We start from the raw sequence: 21,335 nt of genomic DNA on the forward strand, positions 1-21,335 counted from the left end.
CTCTTTAACCTGAGCCCACAGTGTTACTGCTGCTACGCTAATTTTTTAGGGAAAAAAACTTTAAGGATTTGTTACACTCAGTGCTGGAACATACCTGAGCTGTTCAGCTTCACTGGCGATGCACCAGAGCAAGAGAACGAGGAGGAGTAGTAATTCAAAAAGTATGTATAAAGATAGAGTGTAAAGAAGAAAACTGAAAAACAGAAATTGAGAAATGAAGAAATCATAGAAGGAAGAGAGAGAGAGAGAGAGAGAGAGACTTGTATCAGAGCAGAAGCAGGTTCAAAGGTTGGTCTATAGATGGCAGTATTCTAACAGAGTTGGATGGGAGAGCGTCACTGAGTGGTTTGGTGGTGTGTGCCGCGCAGACAAAACTGTGATGGGTAAGAAAAATGTATTTTCATAAATACCTATCCGATTGCATCAATATCTAATCAGTTCAGCCGGTTATAGGTAAAGATTTCCGATGGGACATTTGAATCTGTACAATATAGTCTCATTCTATAGAGAATGAAGGAAGAAATCCAAACTACAAAATATACTTAGTTTCTAATACTTATTATACTTAGAGTGTTAGAAATTTCAGAGTCATTGTCATTGAGAATCTTTTTGGAAATGTGTTTTTGGCAGGTGGGTGGATGGTGCCAACTGTAATATGGTGTTAGGCCTATGTTAACAAAGTGCTAAAAAGTGTTAAGAAAAAAAAAAGTCTTCTAAAAAAAATCGTCCTACGTGTTGTTGATTTCTTGAATTGTACGTAAATGTTTCTTTAATTTATTTATTATTAATGTGTTTCTTTGGGTGGAAACAGTTAACACCATAATGAGTGTGAGGGGGCTGGGTTTAAACGCGCAGTGTGCCAGTGGCAGCGTACACACAACTACTGTACATTGATGGAGCCGCTAATCTGTGTCAGTCCGGCAGAGCCCCTGTGAGAAAGCCACGCTGCGGGTCTGAACCGACGCTGCGAAATTAAACCGTCGGACTATGGCAAGCCTGGCCACAGCTTGTACATAACCTGCACGTACAGTAGAGCAGCCCGGAGGACGCTGAATCCCGAACTGAAGGAATGTGCCGTTTCATTGACACGGTCTAGTAAAGTAACATTACGAGGTCAGTTCAGTAAAGCCTCTACTGCGAAGTTTAGGCAGTGAATTTGCAATTACTCGCGGTAATGAAGGTTTTTTTTTTACTTGAATGAATGACGCCGCCGCCACCGCCGCTTAACAGGTTACGTAGGCTGAAATAATCAAGAATTTGGATGAAGTAGTGGAGGTAGAATTATTCAAGCATCTCCGAAAAAAAAGGCAGACTTTGTCCAGATAGAGCATTTGGAAACATTTTTTCTTTTTTTTTTTCTTTTTTTTTTTTTTTTTTACTGTGGATGTGAGAGTCTAGCGCATCAGTTAAAACCCAGAAGACAGCAGCAGCCGCGCTGGAGGGAAAAGGATAACCAGGAGATCCAGTTTAAATGAAGAGGTGAGTGATCAACACGCTCGTTTAGGCTAAATCCGTTTAAATATTACGTTTAAATCCCACACGACTGTCATATGTAGTACAAACAAAAAAAAAAAAAAAAACAGCCACACTGTTCCGTTAAGAGCTCATTTCCGACACTGCGGAGAGACAACTGAAGAGAGACATTTTTCATTTCAGGCTGCAGGCTCTGATAAGGTAGCAGCCCGTTTCAATATTTCATTGTGGCTTTTCCACAACTCTTTGACGCCTAAATGAATGATGAGGTGTGACCATAAAAGGTATGGTTTATGCTTTTGTGCTTGTAAAAATAATTGCATTGGAGCTGTTTTTTTTTGTTTTTTTTTGCATCTACAGTATGCTTTACTCACAGGTGTTGTTCTGGATTCTGGACATCACCACCGTTTATGCTCTATTCTCGTTTATTAGAATTTAGCTGCCTCATAATACACCATTATTATTGAGTTACAACTGGTGCTACAGAGATGCTACTTCCAGTTGTCATCTTTCTTGCTGATGAGCTGCCTCTGGTTTGTGTAAGTGAGATCCTGTTCTACTGTATTTAATGAAGTTAGTTGACCGGCAGAGTTATTTTTAGTGTCTTTATGTCCTAATGCCAGCAATCATCACAGTGCTAGACTGTCTAATGGTTTTGATTTGTTGACCTTGACTGTGAGCTCAGTATTACACAGCCATGTTCACAGTGTCTGCGAGATATATATTTATAGAATACTTCAGGCGGCACATAAACCATTTTAGATGTAATATGCCGACTGGTAGCGGGCTACACACCTGGACCTGTGTGTCACTGCAACAAGTGAACTGTGAGTTTGTAGTCGGGAGTGATTATCATTCTCTCTCCGTTTTTGTGTTCACTAAAAGTGCAAATTAGTTTCACAATGTCACTGATCTAGTTCACATCATCTAAATTCTTTGCATGTACGGTTGTTATCTCCTCTTCTCAAGTGGCGTAACCAAAAAAAAAAACCCAAATTGCAACAAAAGAACAACTATCTGATATATTGTTGCCAACTGGCATCAATTTAGGGTTCCAGATTGACTCGAGACCTCATCTGTCCAATTCAGCAGATGCACCTACAAATCTTCATTCTCTGTCACACCGCCAGCGCTCCGGCAAGCACCCATGACAATGACTCTAAAGAAAATAAATGTTGTCTTAAGTAGAAAATTGCCTTACATTTGCATGAAAATAACTTACATCTGCCACGGCTGATGGGTAGCATATTAATCCCTCTGCCCGTGCAATCAAAACCCGCTCCTTCTTGGTGAAATCACGTTTTTTTTGTGCATCTGAAGCGTGACCCACTCACATCATTATTTTAATATCCATCTCAAAGTGAAACTCCCGATTTGACCCCAAAGCAGCCACCAGGGTGGAAATTGCTGCCTTTGGAAGAACAAACCAGCACTCAGCATCAGTTTGATTATCACATGCTGATTATATTCACCTAATTAACTCCAATGTAATGAAAAGAAAAAAAATCACTGACATCTACCGCTGAGCAATCAGCCTCACTGACCAGTTAGCTGTACGGAAGCTGTTATGTGACTCTTTTATACCCTTCTATTAGCTCTGCTTTGGCTCAATTTTTTTTTTTTTTTTTACCATTTATGATCCCACACTCACATGATATGACTCAAGTTTATTGCTGCTAACTTGTTTCTTTGAAGACAAGATCATGCAAGTAAATTGCTGTTAATAATATGTCCAAAGCTGTTGTTGATGCTCCCGGTTTATTCTGAAGACGATGAATCACTCAGTTTGTTCTCTTTCTAAATAATGGAGGATATGAGCAAAGACGTTAAGAATTCTGCTCAATGAATCACTTTCAAGTGATACCTTTGAAGACAGGCCGTCCTAGAAAGCCTTTTGAGAACCACAACATCACACATTCATCCAATCAATAAGGTTAACCTCACCAAGCTGGAGAGAAATTGCTTCGACTGGACAAACTTACATCGAGCTTTGTGGAGTAACGGTTGATGTTTCTTTGCCTCTGCCTCTCCATTTCACCTCTCTGTAGGGGGCTGCAATATTTTTGATTGGATTTACGGCGGAGCTGTGTGGTCAGCAAGGTGTTCTGTACTTAGTATTTCTGATACTGGAGTGATTTGCATAAGTCTGTTTAAGACTAGCACATTTCCCCAGGTGTTGCGCTCTTTAATAGCAGTGTTTTCACCTTGTGCTCACATACAAGATTGATTCATTTTAGTCAGGATTGCGCAGGATTTTTGCCTTCACTGTAAACATTTCATCTTGACTTTTGGAGTATCTGTTTTTGTGTACAGATACGTGACCACTGACTATGAAATGAAATGTTTTTAAGAGGAACTAGTCATCTAAAACGTACCCTCTGGATTGAGTATCTAAAGCATCATTACATTCCATACAAGACTTCCTATCGCCACAGCTACCATCACCACCATCAGCATCTACAGTATGAGTATCTGCGACCGGCTCTGTTGATTGGCACACATGGCTCAAGAGCGTCCTCTGTTGATGAAGAGCAAAGAGCCTAAACGATGAGCTGAGTTAATTATCGGGGCCACAATGCGAGCACACAAGCCTCTCTTCCTTCCACTTAAACCGCTCAACAACTGTGATTATATTACTAACAAATTTTTTAACTGCATGATTTGCTACTGAATGAGTTGTTAATGTTTTTTTTTTCTGTGTGCTGTGTCACCACCAGCATTCACACAGCACACTGCTTGCTCCTCTTTGGATTCCCCCCTTAAGGCAGCCAGACTCACCACAGTTTAGCTTGAGAGATTTTGACAAGTCGCTACGCATGCAGGCAGAATCCTTGACCTATTTCTTAATGAGTGAATACTGCAAATGCGCTCAGCGGCTGTGTATTCTGAACGAAGCCCATTCCCCCCCACCACCACCACCCCCCACCCCCCCACTCCACCCCCCTCCACTTACAGCAACCCCCACCATCCCAACTGTCTTTTGCCTGCACACACATACACGCATGCAAACACATGCAGATAATGGTGCTTTGTGAGTTCACTGACTCATTCTTCCCCTTGATATACGTCCTCCCTTTCCTATCTGCCGGAGTGTACAAATAGTGAGTGAGTGTTTGTTTTAATGCAATTGGCCTCCAAGTCTTCCCTCACTGTGGGCTGTTTATCTGAACCTCTCAACTGTCCAGCTGTCACAACAGAGATCTCAATCTCCTTGACCCACACACGCTCCGCTCTCTCTGCCTTGTTATATGCGCATGTTTGTCTGGGAATCCGCATTTATGGCGAGAGCGTACGTGTGAGGATTGACGTAAGGGAGATCTGGATCGGTGGTGACATTGATCAAGTGGAGTGTAGCCAGGGAGAACATTTAGTGTGTGAAGGGTCTGGCTTCAGTGAAAAGAAGAAGAAGATCACAACAGCTTCTTTCTCTTCATCCAGGCAGTAGACTGCTCCATTCACATCTCATGTGCTTGCCGTCTCTCTTCCGGATTTACCTGTTTCTGATGTTTCAAGCACTAGATTTAGCAGTAGAAACAGTCTCTCTAGGCGATGATTATTCAAACAAATGTTCGTTTAAGCTGTTGCTGGTTGTAGAGGCGGTACTCTGATATGTTGATTCAGGAGTGGAGGAAGTTTATCTCACTACATCTGGTATAAGATGTCACTAAACTTTGAGGAAGTGACTCTGATACTGATACTCAAATATCAGGCTAGAATTGGAAACTGACATTAGAGAGCTTGCACAATGGGTGATGGAAATAGAATTTGCATTAGAAAGCGAAGAAAAGCCAACTTGTTTTCCGACTCTCTTCGGTAAATAGATGAATATTAGATCTCTTTCATAGAGAAGTAAACGGTGTTGTCTAAACTTTGTCCAAAAGTTCTAGCTAACACTGTGTGCCTTTATTAGAATACATTTGATGCATATACATATACATTTTGATGCATCCCAACACTCAGTCTGTCCATCTGCTTTGTGCCAAAGAGTCAAAATCTTCAAAAGATGTTCCCCTAATATCATAAACACACAGATACGTATCAGAGATCTTAAGATACAGCGTTACTCTTTGGTAATTCTCACACAATAGCAGATGTTAGAAAACACCACAGGGCTACATTTAATGGTCTAGTCATGCTGCTGTAACCATTTTCATCATCTTGAGTAGTTGTGCGTATAGCCTTCAGTGACTTATTGAATTGTTGAAACCATTTTAAATTGATGACTACAGGCCACAACAATGTTAAGTAGCAGCTTGCCCAGTATGAGCAACACATAGCACAGAGTGCAAAAATCAATGCCACTCCTTTGCATTTCATTTTTCATGATACACAGGGAGACTGTATCTTTTTTTTTTTATAATGCTGTGAGTACTCACGGAAAAAAAAGCCACCTTTACTGCTGTGGTGTTCGACTGTGTTTGGACTTTTCTTGTGATAAACCTGTTGAGAAAGTTCATTCCCCAGTCTCAGTCAGGATGCTGGCTGTCTTTTGCCTCCGTGTGTGTGTTTGTGTGTATCCACAGCTCCCCCACAGGCTCTAGCCGGTCTCATCAGAGCACCGGCGGGGAATGGTTAACAGTCGTCCCTCTGCCAGGCGCAACCGTGGCCAGTCCAGATCCTGCTCCCTCTATTGATGGCAGCAAGTTAGCAATGAACCCCAGTGTGCACTCTGCTGTCCCAAAGGCTTGCCAGCTTGCTGAAACAAAGCCTTTTGTACGACCGCTGAATCCAGCAGATGGAGAAATGGACAGTAAATGAAAGTAGAGGGAAAGGGGAATAAAGGAATTTAGTGGAGCATGTTTGTGGGTAGGCATTTAGGCTACTCTTTTGGGAAGCCTAACACCCTCACAATGCAATACTGGCAGAACTTAAATGTTCTTTCGTTGACGTGCTGCGAGAGCGGCTTTGGGCCCCTATGTGAGTGGAGAAGGCAGTCTGCTCACGAGGGCTCTCCAGGGCATGGGAAGCCTTTATTAAGATGTTAATGGAACTGCCTTCATGACACATTTCCATGGGACAGGATCCCTCGCCTCTGCCATTCTTTAGTGCCTCAATCTGCCTGCTACAATCATCAGTCTCTCTCGCTCACATGACAACAGCCTGTTTAGGCATTCAGGCCCATCTCCACATTCCCCTGCCCAGGCGCTCTCACTCTTTATCTGATCTCTGCTGTCACAAGCCATCCTATATTTTTGCACGTGTAACAAAATTATGCGATGCCAGCGATAAGGGCAACAATCCTGGCACAGGGACCCGCAGAATAACAAGTCTGGCTGTTTGTTTGTCACTGATCTTCACGCCGGTTGGAAGTCAGACTGTCAACCCAGCAAGCCACAAGGGCTGTTATGATTTTTTTGTTTTTTCCTTTCAAGCACGGTCGACTGGTAGCTTGTTTCCAGAACACTACCTACATTGCTCCCCCTCAGTCGCCTTAGCCCTCAAACTGCTCTCAAAGCTGCCCAGTGCAGCCTGAGCAGCTTATCAAAGCAACAACAACAAAAAGAGAGAGGGGAAGAAAGACCTGGAGCTTTACATACAAATGCCTTGACTTACTTCATTTTCATGAAATGGCCCTGAATGCATTGTCTCTACCGTTTTCTCTTTTCACATCCGTTTGAATATAAGTCAGTTTAGCCTGGCACCATCAATAATCAATTAGCTGGTGTCATGGGAGGATGTGCGTTTTTGTTTGGTGGTAAGTTGACAATAAGTGAGCAACAAAAGGGAGCGGGAGAGAGAGAGGCAGAGTTGGGAGGTGGGTGGTGGGAGGGTGAGGGGGGGGGGGAGGTTTGTGTTAGACGCCGAGGGGCAGCTGTCAGGAGCAGATGACAGTGTGTGTGTGTGTGTTTGTGTGTGTGTAATTTGTGCTTGGCTGTGTGTGTTTGTGTCTATTTTAATTTATTTTTGTTTGACTGCATGACACATGTGTCTTTTGTGTGTGTGTGTGTGTGTGTGTCTGTGTGTGTGTGTGTTGAAGATGAGGCACCTGGGTAGGCAGTAAGGGCAACACCATGCTGCGCAGCCCACACTGCCCCCTGGTGATGAGGATGCCCCTGCCTGCTACTGTCGCCATGGTTACTGCAGAAAAGGGGTGCAGACATTGCTTGTCTAGACTCATCATGTGCCATAGGGGAGTCCGGCCAACACCGGCTTTGTCCCTCTACTGTATACACTGCGGCCCAATTACAACTAGGACCACTTTCAGTTCAAAAGAACCTATTATGCCCATTAGGTCTCTCAGGCATTTCAAAGCAAGGTGTAATTTTCTTACAAGATTGACTCATGCTAGTATTTGCCCAAGAATAGTAAAAATCCAGCGGCTCACTGTATTTACATTAACTTAATTCTCTCTATGCTGGTTTTGAAGGAGTATGTCTTGCTGTCTTATTGTATTAACTTTTCTTACTATGGGGTTGAAGGCAACACATCACTCAGATTCCCTCCCTCCAAGGCTCAGTGACATGTAGGTACCTGCACCCATGCTCTCCCTGCATTGTTACTATTTTGCAGTCAGCCGTAGCCTTATCAGGGTGGATGGTGGATAGCTCCTCTAAGTGTGAGCTTTAACTCATCCTCAACCCTCAGCAGAGAGGAGAAAAGAGAAGAAAAGAAAATGGAAAATAAGGCCTTCCAAATTCATTCCTGAGTGAGATAGCAAGCAGAGGCCCTGTCTGGAAAAGTCCTCCTTCTTTCTACTCTCTCTTGTTTCCTTTCTCTCTCTTTCTCTCACACACACACACACAAACACACACACACACACACACACACACACACACACACTCACATATCCTCTTGACAAACTTGTCCCACTGTTGTACACCAAAGTAAATTGTGCTAAATTGATGATGAAAGACCTCGAAACTCCCACAACTTCAAAACATAGAATGTGGCGTCTTATTTCCCCGCGACGTTGATAGAAGCATAAAGGCAAATACTGAATGAGTTGACTGCTGATAGTGGAACAAAAAATATGACTTAAGAACATGGAAGGTCCATGTTTTTGTTTAACTCGAATGCTTAGTCATGTTTTGAAGGTACTGAGAAAGAAGGTTCTTGGATGTTTCATGGAAAAAAGTTTGGTCTAAAGCTACTGCCGCCAGTCCTGTAGCTCCAGACTCTTTACTTTGGCCCAAGGTGATTTATAGTGTCCAGTCCAGGGGAAATTAATTCTCTCCTGGGATAACAGTTATGTTTATGCATGAATACATGACTCTGATCCACATATTGCAGACAATGGGAGAAAAGGGATGAAAGGTACTTAAAAAAGGGAGGCTACTTGTCATAGAGCCCACACGAAGTCCACGCGGAGGGTGAGTCGTAGCTTTCCTGGCATGCTCAGAGCAAAACTGTTAATAACACTTCATGAATGTAACAGCTTTTTTTGTTGATCTTGACCTCTGCCTGACTTCTACAGTTATAGCTTTGTAAACCATAAGCATAGGGCTTTGTGGAATGTGTGGGATACTGAGGAACAATAAATCCTGTTTTTCTCTCAATGCATTTCAGGCCGGTCTTATCAAACAATATCAACAAAATTGCCATTGTGATTCATGCTGTACAAACTAAATTGAGCTACAGTAACAGTGTGCCTGCCGAATGACTGGTATTTGTTCTTGCCAGCCAAACATTATCAAGATGAATCTATCATAGGGGAAGTTGGATGTTGTTGTTTCACTACTCTTGCTTCCTACTGCCCCTTGCTATCAGAAGGAAACACCGCATGTACTCCACATGGAACAGCGGGAGCTCGTCCAGACAGACACATTATTCTGCCTCTGTCATAACCAATGAAATGTGAAACATGACAGCGGCGTCTTCATGTAACCTACAGTAGATGCAAAGAAAGTCATTAACATAGAATAAGTGACATGACGTGATGTCACGCCGTGCACAACAGATAATCAAAAATCACTACATCTTCACACATCAGTTGCAATGTGGGTCAGTGGCGTTCGTTTCTGTAGTGTTTAAGGAGAATGAATCAGGGTATCTAAGACAATTATTTTGAGTGTGACAGCCGAGCCTTTTGCAGCAGAGGTCTTGAAATCCCTGTGTTGTCCGTGGAGATGTTGATTAAATATGACTGCTCTGAAACAGTTGCTTGCCTAAGGGAGAGGTAGAAGAGAAGGGAGGGAAGTGAGTGGAGAGAGTGAGAAAGGCAGAGGACTGGGCAGGTTTGTACTTGAAAGCAATGAATGAGCATCCTTTCTTGTCTTAATCTGCAACAGTTAGGGATTTACACCATGGAAGCTAATGCTGTTAACCAGTTGATACACACAGAAGGTGCGTTCAAAGGATATTTGACATGTTACTGCCAATACAGCCTTGGTTTTACCAGACAACACCTCGATTTCCTTATTCATCTCTCAGGGAGAACAAGTGTAAAGCTGGGACATAAGAAGATTTTTTTTTTTCTCATTGAGGAAGGCATCTCAGAGCTTGTAGGTACCATGTTTACTATTAAGTATTTTGCACAAGCTTCATCGCCTCGCTGCCGCAAGCCCTCCCCCACATTTCTTGTTCAACCTGACAGGGGTGAATAGGTGAGGCGAATTTGCATTTTATTACAAAGCATGTACAATCTTTCAGGCATTATTTCTGTGAACATCATGTTGAATATAAACAAATTTAAATGTATTGTTTTTACACATTTAACTACAACTTCACATATCACTGAAGAGGGAGGTTTGATCAATACAATTATGCATTATTATTTTTTTGTGTTTTTAAGGAGTATATTAAATGGTTTGTTTTTTTGTTTTTTTTCAACGCCGGTGGTTAACAGTATAGAGCGTCATCTCCTCCATGTCCTCCTTCCTCCCGCTCTTCTGCTTCCTGTATCCGTTTTCTTCTGTTTATTTGGGAGGGTGGAGGAGTGGGAAACAGTGAAAGTGAGCTCGGTGCGTGGAGGGGTGCCAGAGGGGACTGGCATGTGCTCGGAAATGTCAGCACATTTTCACATTCACCTGCGTTTTGGGACCTGAACCCCCGTTGCTGCCGTGCATCCTCAGACAAAAAAAAAGAATCGGAAAATAGAATTTAAATTTTTTAAAGAATATTAAATCAGGGAGGGCCTGCCGGGCAATGGTCCCACCAGCCCCTCCCTGTGGTCCTAAGTACACATTAGTGCATTCTTACTCATTTGAGTGCACGCACTTCCTTTTACCACGATTTAAATCCTTCATGGATTCCTTTTGTGCAGACATTGACGAGCCAGATAAAGGACACCCTGCCTCTGTTTATTTTGCCAAGGCTACAGTGTTCATGGGTTGTGTCGTACAAAGCATTAGCTTCAATGGCTTAAGGTTTGAAAAGGTGAAATGCTGTGTGTCTGCCTACCTTGCTCCCTGAGGCTCTTTACATGTACAGTAGCTCTGTTTCAAGGTAAACAACCCCACCTCTCGCTACTCTTTAACGCAACCAATCAGAAAAAGGGAAGTGAAAAAAAGAGAATGTACTGTAGCTCTGTTTCAAGGTAAACAACCCCACCTCTCACTACTCTTTGATGCAACCAATCAGAAAAAAGGGAAGTGAAGAAAAGAGAATAAACCGTACACAGTAGAATGAAAGCCAGGCTGATTTTACTGCTGGAGTCATTGTTACATTGTTTTAGTGCAGTTCTTTTATAGCAGCACCAGTGCAACAAAAGGAACCTGTTTCTAATATAATGCAATGTCTGAGCTGCTTGTAACATTTGGCAATAAAGAGTCTTTACTAGGAAAGTCTTTAAATGAAAGGAAATGGAGATGAATTAGTCGCGCAATAACTGCCCTATCTAAAGGGCATTAGCTGCATAGATATGACTTAATTTAACTGAAACGCTGAGCAACACTGAGAAGTGTCATCCAAAAGCTTTCTCTGCACTTGAGGAAGATGCTATCATTGATAATTAATCTGAAAAAAATGGCATGTTGATTAGAGACTGACTTCTGATTCAGATGATGATAAAAATGTACAAATTGGACGCATACGACCAACTTTTTAAAGTGAACGCCTGTAAAAGACAAGTGGACATATTGCTCCTGCAGGACCTTACATTGACCTTATGACTGTTAAAGGTCAAGGGTCACTCTCGTTGCACAGAGAGGGCTGATTTTAACAAGCATCCAGCATGCCAGGCCAAAACAGAGGAAGAAACAGGGAGGCCTGGGTTTGTAACTTGTGACACTGAGTCAGACAGGAAGAGGAGAGGAAGCTGGAAGGGAGGGACGGAACAGGAAGCCAGAACTGTTTTCATAGAAGTCAAGGGCGCTGTGTGCCAGGCACAGGTATAACTAAGTGTCAGGGTTAGTTGAAGATAAAAGAGAGCTTGAGAACTAGCCCTCTGCTTCGGCGATCTCACAGGATGTGCGGTATGGGCTTGTAGACGATCTAGGTGTGTGTGGAAGTGTAATACTCCAGACTTATGGGAAAACTCTCTCATTGACTCCTAGTCGGTCCCAGCCAGACTGAAACAGCAGCGAACCAACCACCAAGTGTCCTAATTAGCCCACTTCAGCATGTTAGTTTGCCCCAGCTGCTCCTATTTATGTTACTGATGAAATGCTGAATGGGGCTTTTTTTCCCCTTCGTTACATTTTCTCGAGGGTAGCAAATAGTTGATTTTTATCGTTTTTCTCTTTCCTGTTATTGCAGTTTTCTTGCTGGAGTATGATTATATGTTTTGCCCACTGCTGATGCAGCTTATGGTGAGCAGCAGCAGCAGGGTTGTTTTGTTTGGCTAAGAGGGCGACTGCCAAGTACCCTACCCCATGTTTTGCCCCCATCTCCCCCAACTCAGAAATGACAGAATGTGGTGATCGAAGGAAATACTCAGGCTGCCCACTGCTGTGTTTATGCTGACTCTTAACATGGGCATCAATTTCTTCGTATCCTCTGCCACAGCATACTTATCATCGAGAGGTTTCAGTTACATCTCTCAATTGGATGGAGAGGGGCTGGCTTGCTTGCCGAAGCCTCATTTTAATGCTTCGCTAAACCCGTGGCCCAGTATGATCGCTTTTAAAGCAGTCAAGCCACAGAGTCCCTCCCTCAGCTTCATCATCTATGTGTGCGGTCTAAGGAAAAAGTTAATGCGAGGTAAAAGCCGCCACAGAGGAATTCAGATCGCCTGGGTTTTGGCATTGGTCATACTGACCAAGCATGGGAATGCTCTTTTATTTGATTTATTTTCAGTTATTATTTCTCTGACTGTCCATGTTCTTTATTGCTCTTTTTTTTCTTCTGATATCACTCTTTCCCCGTCTAGCCTCTTCGTTGCTCTTTCTCTCGCCTCTCTCTTTTTGACTGTGTGTCTCTCTCTCTGTTGCACTGTGCGATCTTGTCCCAACTAGTCTCACTTCCTCAACAATGAAACAGATGCTAATTTTAATCATCTTACTAGCGGAGATTAGTCTTTGATCAAACTTAATACTCAGAAAGCAACTGCTGCATTCAGCTTCAGAGAAGGAGAGAGAAGCTGTACTTGTAAATGTGATCTGGTGACTAATGCAATGCAGGATACTCCACTGGAGAGCTGTTACACTTAAGCCCTTTATACATGTATTTCTCTCGCCCAACATTTTACATGATGTGCAGTCAAAGCATCATAAGAATTACAGTCCATTTCAAACTAGAGCTGGATTTAGACAATTCCTGCTCTGAATGTCAATGTTTTTCCCCCCTCAAGACCCGCTTATGTGCATGCAAGTGTGTGTGATTACATCAGTGACATGCTTTCCAGAGATCCAAGCCTCTATGCTGACTATATCAAGATGTAGCACAAGAAGAATACTGACGGACAGTTGTATAGGGCTCAGTGGCCACATATAAAATATGCTCACCAGTGTCTGTCTAAAGAATATGGATGGCCTGACTACCTCCTTGTTATGTCTACAGCTGAGCAGGGGACAGACTCAGGAGCCTCTGGCCTGTGAAGATGAGTGTGGAGCACTCATTCCCAGGTTCACTGATGTAGTGGACAGGGTGTAGTAGCTCTTCATACAGCTCTGACAGAGTCAGAGCAGATCTGACAGCAAGGAATCTTGTACAGTGTAAGCATCCTACATGTCTGCTTCACTGCAGTTACCACCGTCACCTCTATGTCATTTCAGGCTGCTTGACTTTCCTTGGTTCACCAAAAAGGCCAGAGCCCTAGCCCAGAGTTACTGCAGCTGTAATGACGGGAGAAAAGGAAAAAGGGTGAGGGGAGGTCGAAGCAAGAAAGAAGCACGCTAGGAATATAGTAGTCTGTGGTGTCCAAGGTTTTTCAGTATTGCCTGGCTGTTTAAGGCCACAAAACATAATCCAGAGATGTCTACAGGGCCATCATTTTCTCTTTTCCCTCCTGTCCCCATGACTTTGAACATAATGAGTATTGGACCTCTTTCCCTTCCGAGCATTTGCTGTTTCTCTGTGCTTCATCACAGTGGTGGACAGTAATGCTCGTATAAACACTTCCTCCATCTCTTGCATATTATACAGTACAATAGTCAACCTTCACAGCATTGCTATTACTCTGCCTACACTCTATTTTTCATCATAGACCTTCTAGGTCACCATGACATTCCTTCCTTCCACCTCCCACCTCCCTACTGCTCACCCATTTCACTGTAAGCAGGTGGGGAGCAGTTGTGCCACGTGTAATAAATGTGCTTCACATTATTTCGTGCATGCCTGTATTTCAGGGCACATGCTATATGTCACTGCTGTGAACATGCTTTTTATATATTTTTGCTGAGTTTCAAAAATGCTCTTTTTATTTTTCATCAAAGAAAAATGTAGGCCAAATTCTTACTACTTGTGATACTTTAATAATCATTAGTACAGCAGTGTAATTGTGTAGTGTGATGTAGTGTGTAGAGCATCTGATATATTTTGCAGTTTATAACTTTCTGCCTTAAAATGTCACACTAGTGTGTTGTTAGAAAAGTGCTAACTGTGGTAATATGCCCGCTTGACTCTCAGGACACTGGCTCACAGGAAGCCAGCCAGTGCTGATTTTCCACCGTATCCCAGCCAGCACTCCATCCTGTGTGGGGTTCACACGGAACAGGCCGGAAGGCATGCCTGTGCACTTCAGCACTGATCCAGCAAGTCACTCAGTCAGTAAGCCAGCTTGCTCTCTGAGCTCTGTCCCATCCTACTCCTGTCCTGTCCTGGCATGGCCTGGCAGCAGCTGCCGCACTCCAGAGGACGATCAGGTGGATTTTTTATACAGCCAGCATGTTCAAGGCTGAGCTAATGCTTACTGCAGCGCTCACTACTGTTTTATTATTCATATTCAATGCAAGTCCTACTTGGACTTGCATACAAATGTAGTGTAAGCTTTTCTCTGAGCTGTGGTCTGTGGCAGCAGTTTTGTAACTTTGCTTCCTTACATGCTAGACTGAAATCATCTCCAGAATTGTCCAGAAGGAGTCCATAAAAGTTTCTATTCTAGAATGGATGATGTCATAGACAGTTTCACTCTATCTTGCAACACTGTTCATTGACTGCTCTTATAACATGTGGCCATTACATTACGAATGTCTCAACTCTCTGGTCAGTAAACACACAGAATTCATTTATTTGAAAGTCAAGATTTGTTAGTGGAATATATTACAATGTTGCTACAACAGTGACACGTGGACTCTATTCAAACCCTTGCTGCCAGTTAAAATAACTCTAAAGTCTGCTGTATACACACACAGTGAGATGAATACTATTGTTGCGCTTTGTAGTCTGTTGAGCACCGACTCTTCACAGAAAGAGTGCATTCTGCTTGCTAGGCATGTATCCTTCTGTGTGAGTAAGCACCCGATTTCCTCACCACATGCTGTTATTGCCTCTCATCCAAAGGTAGATTGGGCTAAGTAACTAGCCGTAGACTTGATTTTGTGGTGTTTTATCACCTCTGATTAAATTAGAGGGGCTTCTACCAGGCTGAGGTTGAGAGAGAAAAAGACTGAGAGAGCAGGAGGGAGACTGAACTCTCTGCGATTGTGTGATAATGCATCTGTTATATGTGCGGCAGAAAGGGCCTGAAAATAGGCCTTAATGGTCCTCAGACAGCAGTGTGTATTTGAGAGGCAGGCACTGCTATGTAAAGGGTCACAGGAGGTCTCGAACACAATGAGTGAAGGTTTCCTTCCTCCTGGAAAAGTTTACATAACCAACAATACAATCACTACATTAACTGAAATTTATGCTGTTACAATTGTGTGGAAATGTCAAGATTATTCACTCTATGATATGAGCGAAAGGTTTCTCACACTGTTAATAACATCATTTTATGTGCATGTCTCAAGTTTTCAAGTGTTGTTACCATTGCTACTGTGAACAGACACAGACTTAAACTGCTCTTTCTTAAGGTTTTCACAGGAAGCCTTATCTGTGCAGTTATTTCACAAAGGCTGTCTGGCTTTGGTCAGACTCTAATGTTTGGCCTTCTTTGACCCTTAATCTAGTTTGGTGTGAAGTCAAGGCAGCAGACAATGAGGACAAGGCGCGATGTTTATACTCTTGCACACTGTCTGGAGAGAAGAAGTCCAGGTCACCGGGGTTAGTCGGTTTTAACTCCTCACAAGTGAGTCATCTGTAATAAATCAGTCATGAGCCTGAGATGAGCTCCTGTAGCCGTGCGTGTGAAGCTACTGCTGGACCCTAAGACTGCGAGTGAGGCTACGACATGCAAGCTATAGACCTTGTCTAAGCTTTCTATGTAACAACGGGAAACTTTTCACATCTGGAACCCAAGTATTTGTTTATACAGTCTTGCTGTTTTTGTCAAAATGTCCGTGAAGGAACCTGGCTAGCTGTAAACATCATTAACTCAGCGGAGAGAGTCCTAGAGATAATTCTGTCGTCCCGCCTCTGTGTGAGGAATTAAGTTGACTACGTACACACTGACACAGAGAGACAGCAGCGTTTGTATGAACACACACCCACGCTAAAAACACAGCTGTAGACATCATCAATCACATGACAGCTGAGATGAACAACTGACTGTCTGTTGCTTTATCATTAAACTGGGCTTTAACTCTCATGAGCTTCACGGAGGATCAATGGATGTTTAATGTGTCTTTGCATAGTGTTTAGTTTTTTTTTACTTACTGTGCCAGTGCTACGGATGCTGTTCCAGGATTTAGAGCGGTGGGGGAATAGAGATCACACGTACTCTACTGTGTTGTTAATTGCATTGACAGATAATTGATTTTAGCATAGATAGAGCTACAGCTGGCCCACTAAGCATTCACGGTTACATGTCTGTATTACATCATGAGAGTTGGATCACAGCCCCCAGTCCATGGGAGTTGTATATCATCATGTAAGAAATAACACACCATATACTCCCTTATCCATCTAACCTACCCCTTTAAGCCACGTTGCAATTCATGGTGATGCTTTTGATGGAAGAGCTCAGTGGAAGAGTGTGTTTCCTGCTGCGTTTCCAGTACCTGGGTGTTAGCCAGCCCAGAGTAGCCTCATCCTCTCAGCCAGCATGTGATTACAGAGCTAGACCGGGGCTATATCATACAGTCCTTAGATGAAACAGTAGCAGGAGAAATTGAAGGGATTACTTTGACTGACAGGATTCCTATCATTTTTTCCTTCCTCCCAGAAACTCTTACATAACCATTCCGGATTTTGGTTGGTGCCTGCTGAGTGAAATAACAGGTTTCATTGTCTAATGAGTACATATAGTATACATTTAGACCGAAATAATAGTACTATCTAGATTTTTGCTCACTTCCTTTTTTTCTACATGTCTGCTCTCCTCAATCCTCTCGCTCTTTGACCAGCCCCCCCCCTTCCCCTCCCACTCGCTCTCAAGTGTGCCAGCCAGGCTGTGTAAATTTGCTCCAGATAATAGTGGACGTACCGTGCCAGCTTCTGGAGTTGTGGCTGCTGCTGTAGCTGCAACGGCTTGTTACCCAGCTGGAGTAATGGCTGCATGGCTCCCTCTTCTTCCTTCCTTCCTTCCTTCCCTTCCCTTCTTCCTCTCTCTGTCCTCCTCTCCCTGTCTTTCTTTCATCTCTCTATCTCTGTTTCACACACTCAAACTTGGGGCGCCGTTTTGTTTTTGTCCTCCTCGCTCACTTTCGCAGGCCATCATTCACCGTTTCTGCCCCCTTATCTCAATTCTTCTCTTGCTGTATTTTATTGCTCACCCTCCCCCTTTTCCTCTTCCCTCTCTATCCTTCTCCCCTCTTCCAATCCCTCCAGCAGCAGTCGCCTTGGCCAGTGAGCCATGCTCCAGCACAAGTGATCCCGATGAGACAAATGATGAAGGCAGGGGGGTGGGGGAGCGCGTGAACGCGTGGGGATATACTGTATGTGGCTACTGAAACGGAAGCCATTTTTTTTCATGTGATCGTCTTCATTTGTCTGCTTCCGTGAACCTACAATGTTTCACGCACACTGCATGGGAGGAGCGCTTAATCTCACACATTTCAGCTCACTTGCAGAGCGGTTTGGGGGTGCTTAACTCCGGATTTGGCATGCTTATTTGACAGAAGGTTCGGTCCATCGGTGCCTCATTCTGATTGGGCAACTGCACACCAAAGGTCAGAGTCCAGGCTTTGTTTAGCAGAGTGCAGCTGCAGGCAGATAACACCTCTGCAGGGAGAGTCTGTTGAGAAAGAAAGCAAATACATCAACACACACATACTATGATAATGTTGAATGTTTGAATGCACACACACACACGCGCACTCACACACAGGTCATGCTGTGGGCTGTGTGTTAGTTTGGGTTAATGTTATTAGTATCTTCTTGGCTTAGCCACCCTCAACATAGCTAGTCCTCATTATATTCAACTCTGCATTACATTAATGACCTAGAGTTTATGTAATCTGATTGCAGCAAGGCCAGGCGAACTGAGCCACTCATTCATTTCATTCCAGTCTACTCCACACAGGACGCACAATTGCCTGCTCACTCAGACCAGTGCCCCTTTGGCTGTCCTTTGCACCTGCTACCTGGTGCACCAGCCAAGTTCTTCAGTTTGCCAAGTCCATTTGTCTGCTTCAACAATTCTTAAATGCGGCATAAGATTTTGCCAGGAAAAAACACACCACATTATTCCAGATTTGCCTCAGAAAGGAGAAATAAAAATAACGGCATTGCTAAACTTATCATTTCATTTAGGAGATTAGTCGAATTAATTTTCCTATCTTGTTTTATTCATAACTTTATAACTATATAATAGGGGACAAAATATTATGTACACTTTACACTTTAGTGTGGTCCAATAAAACAAGGTCACAGATTAAAAAAATGACCAATTACTACAGCTATCGCCACACAGAGTCAGTACATCAGCCTCAACAGTAACTTAACTTTCCTTTTGACTGCAGGAGATTCACATTTGACAGCTGTCCATGATATTGTATATCTGTATATCTCCTGTCATTAATAATTTATATTTACATCATTCAATTCAAATTCACCAGTCACTGAAACACACCGCACCATAGGAAGTTTACCTTTTATGTCGCACAGCTGCATCCCTTCCCTTACGGCTTTCATTATACCACTATATTAACTTTCAAAGTGACAGGATAAGCAGCGTCTGCAACATGCTTCAGGGATAGTGAAGGCCCCCCGATTTGATAAAATGTGTATGGTGTCAATCAAAGAGCCTGATTCAGTTCCAATCTGTATGTGAGCTGAAGTGAGCTATCTGATCCTGTGGCCTCCAGTGACATCCTACTCTGTTTGTTTTCTACGCCCGCCGAGGATTCCCTCTCCTCTTGCCGAGGCCCTTTACAATTTAGATTTATGGAAATGCCTCCTAATAGAAAGCTGCGTTCACAGGATGACAGACAGCGATGATGAGGCGTACGGCACATAGCTACTGGTAGAGGGACTGCCTGAGAAGATCACGCCTTAGGATTCAACCTCCAATTTAATAGGAAAAGTACGCGGAGGCTGTTAGTTGTGTCAGCTGAAACAAGGTTTTGAGAAAAAAAAAAGCGGGATAATTTATGTACATCTACGTCGTCTGCATGGCCCTGTCTATATACGTGCATGCCTTTGATTGTGGGTGCGGATATGTGCGTGTCTAAGCTTGTACAAGAGAATGAGAGTAAATGTGTGCACGCCTGTGTGTTGTGAGGAGGTGGCGGCTGTGGGAGGGGAAACAAAAATCATTAGAATAACAATGACATTGTAATCTCTTGGTGGATGTCATAGGTTTAGGCGTAATGCCAGCATGTGTTTGCTCAAACAGAGTTTGAAGTGTGTGAAGCAAGAGGGGGGGGGGGGGGCTCAGCAGAGACAGGGTTAAAGGGAAAGATTAGATGCACGTGCCCTTGTTTGCATTCAGGGGTAGGCAGCTATGCTGAGACTCGATTCTTCCTGTGTCATGATGACATGCTTTTTTTTTTGTGGAACATCTCAAAAATGCATTCATTGGAGTAATAATTCAGAGAGGCTGAGGCGTCATGAAGCACTGTGACTGCTTTCAATGGGAGCAATTCAGTGAAAGGCAATTGAGGGCCTCGCTGCAGGCCTCTAAACTCAGATGGTCATGAGCAAGTGCACTGATATGGGTCACTAACAAAGATAGTGCTATTAAACACTGGATGCAAAGTGCTGCGTTAGAGTGCCCCTAGAGCACATGCTTAATCGTGGACAAGTGCGCATTAATTTACTATGCACCAGTAAATTACAGCTCTTTTAGCCATAGCTCAGAGCCTAGTACATACCATGTCTGAAGATAAACAAACACAAAGCAGTTTGTTAAAAGGCAATGTAAAAAATGTGTGCAACGAGGGTTGTGAATTAGCAAAAGTAATGTTTGCACTGCTCTGATGTTATGAAGTCTTTGTGACGCTAATGTCGCAACTATTTCCTCTTTATTATTAGAGTCCATTAATGTGATGGAATTTTGAACTCTGTCATAGGAGGGAATATCAGGAAAGATAACTACCTCCAACACCACAGCACAGGAAACCAGACAGAGTGAAATGATAGTAGTTACCAGAGGGTTTGTGGTTTCTGAGGGTGTTATCCCTCTACTTTGCAACTGTGTCACTTCCTTGTGGTGGCTGGAAGGATGGATGGATGGATGGATGCAGAATACATGTGTTTAGTTTCTTGGAAGCTGACAGTTAGAGTTGGCAATGGAGCAGAGAAATCCATTTCCTATTGGGACAAAGAAACGTATAAATATAACTCCAGCTCAACAACTCAAGATGCCAGCAAGTCTTCTCATTATCTCTGCTCTTGATAGCAGCAAAGAGAGAAGACTAATGGAGTAACCTCCGCTGCTAATCACTTCTTTATAGACTCCTATAGAAAAAGATCTCGCTTAAGGGAAGATTAAACTTTCTATTTTTACTGTGCAAGTGGCCATGCAATGAACAAAATGTTTTTTCTTTTTTTTTTTGCTAACTGGTTTGTTGATTTTTGTTCCAAGTTGTCTCTTTGATTTGTAGCGTATCACTTTTACTTAAGCATTCAGATTTCACGCTTTACATTAATCATTCAGGGAATAACACATTAATCCAAGGCATGAAATTACAATCTCCCATTTCCTTTTCCTATCCGACAACAATGGATTTAGCGGCGTAAACGGATTTTGGTTTATGTTCTTTATCTTCTGCAATACAATCGCTGTAAATATGAATTTAGGAGATCAAGCAAATTTGGCTGCATTGTTAAGAAGCTTAGTGTGTGCGGACAAAAAGGAAAAAAAAAAATCAAAAGACACAAAAGCAGAAGACCTGCTGCCTATTTCAGGGTGACAGAGGTTTAGAGCTGCTGCCGCTCCAGTGGCCACTTCCTAAAACCTGTTCTCTACTGTTTACTGGCTGCTGCCCTCAGGCTGTTGTCTCCACAACCCTCATTAATGGTTTGCATGCTTATCCTTTTTGATTCTCTCATTTCTCCTATTG

General features: G+C 43.0%; 1 protein-coding gene across 1 annotated transcript in view; it reads left to right on the plus strand.

Annotated features, from left to right (window-relative positions):
- The first annotated feature begins 359 nt into the window (after positions 1 to 359).
- The window catches only part of plxna2 (plexin A2), a 168,097-nt gene continuing 147,121 nt past the window's right edge, over positions 360 to 21,335 (plus strand). Inside the window, exon 1 of the mRNA XM_067593095.1 lies at positions 360 to 1,479. The gene's annotated coding sequence lies outside the window, so the exon portion shown is untranslated. The remainder of the gene's footprint in view (positions 1,480 to 21,335) is intronic.

This window comes from Thunnus thynnus, chromosome 6 (genome assembly GCF_963924715.1).
Source record: "Thunnus thynnus chromosome 6, fThuThy2.1, whole genome shotgun sequence".
NCBI lineage: Eukaryota > Metazoa > Chordata > Actinopteri > Scombriformes > Scombridae > Thunnus > Thunnus thynnus.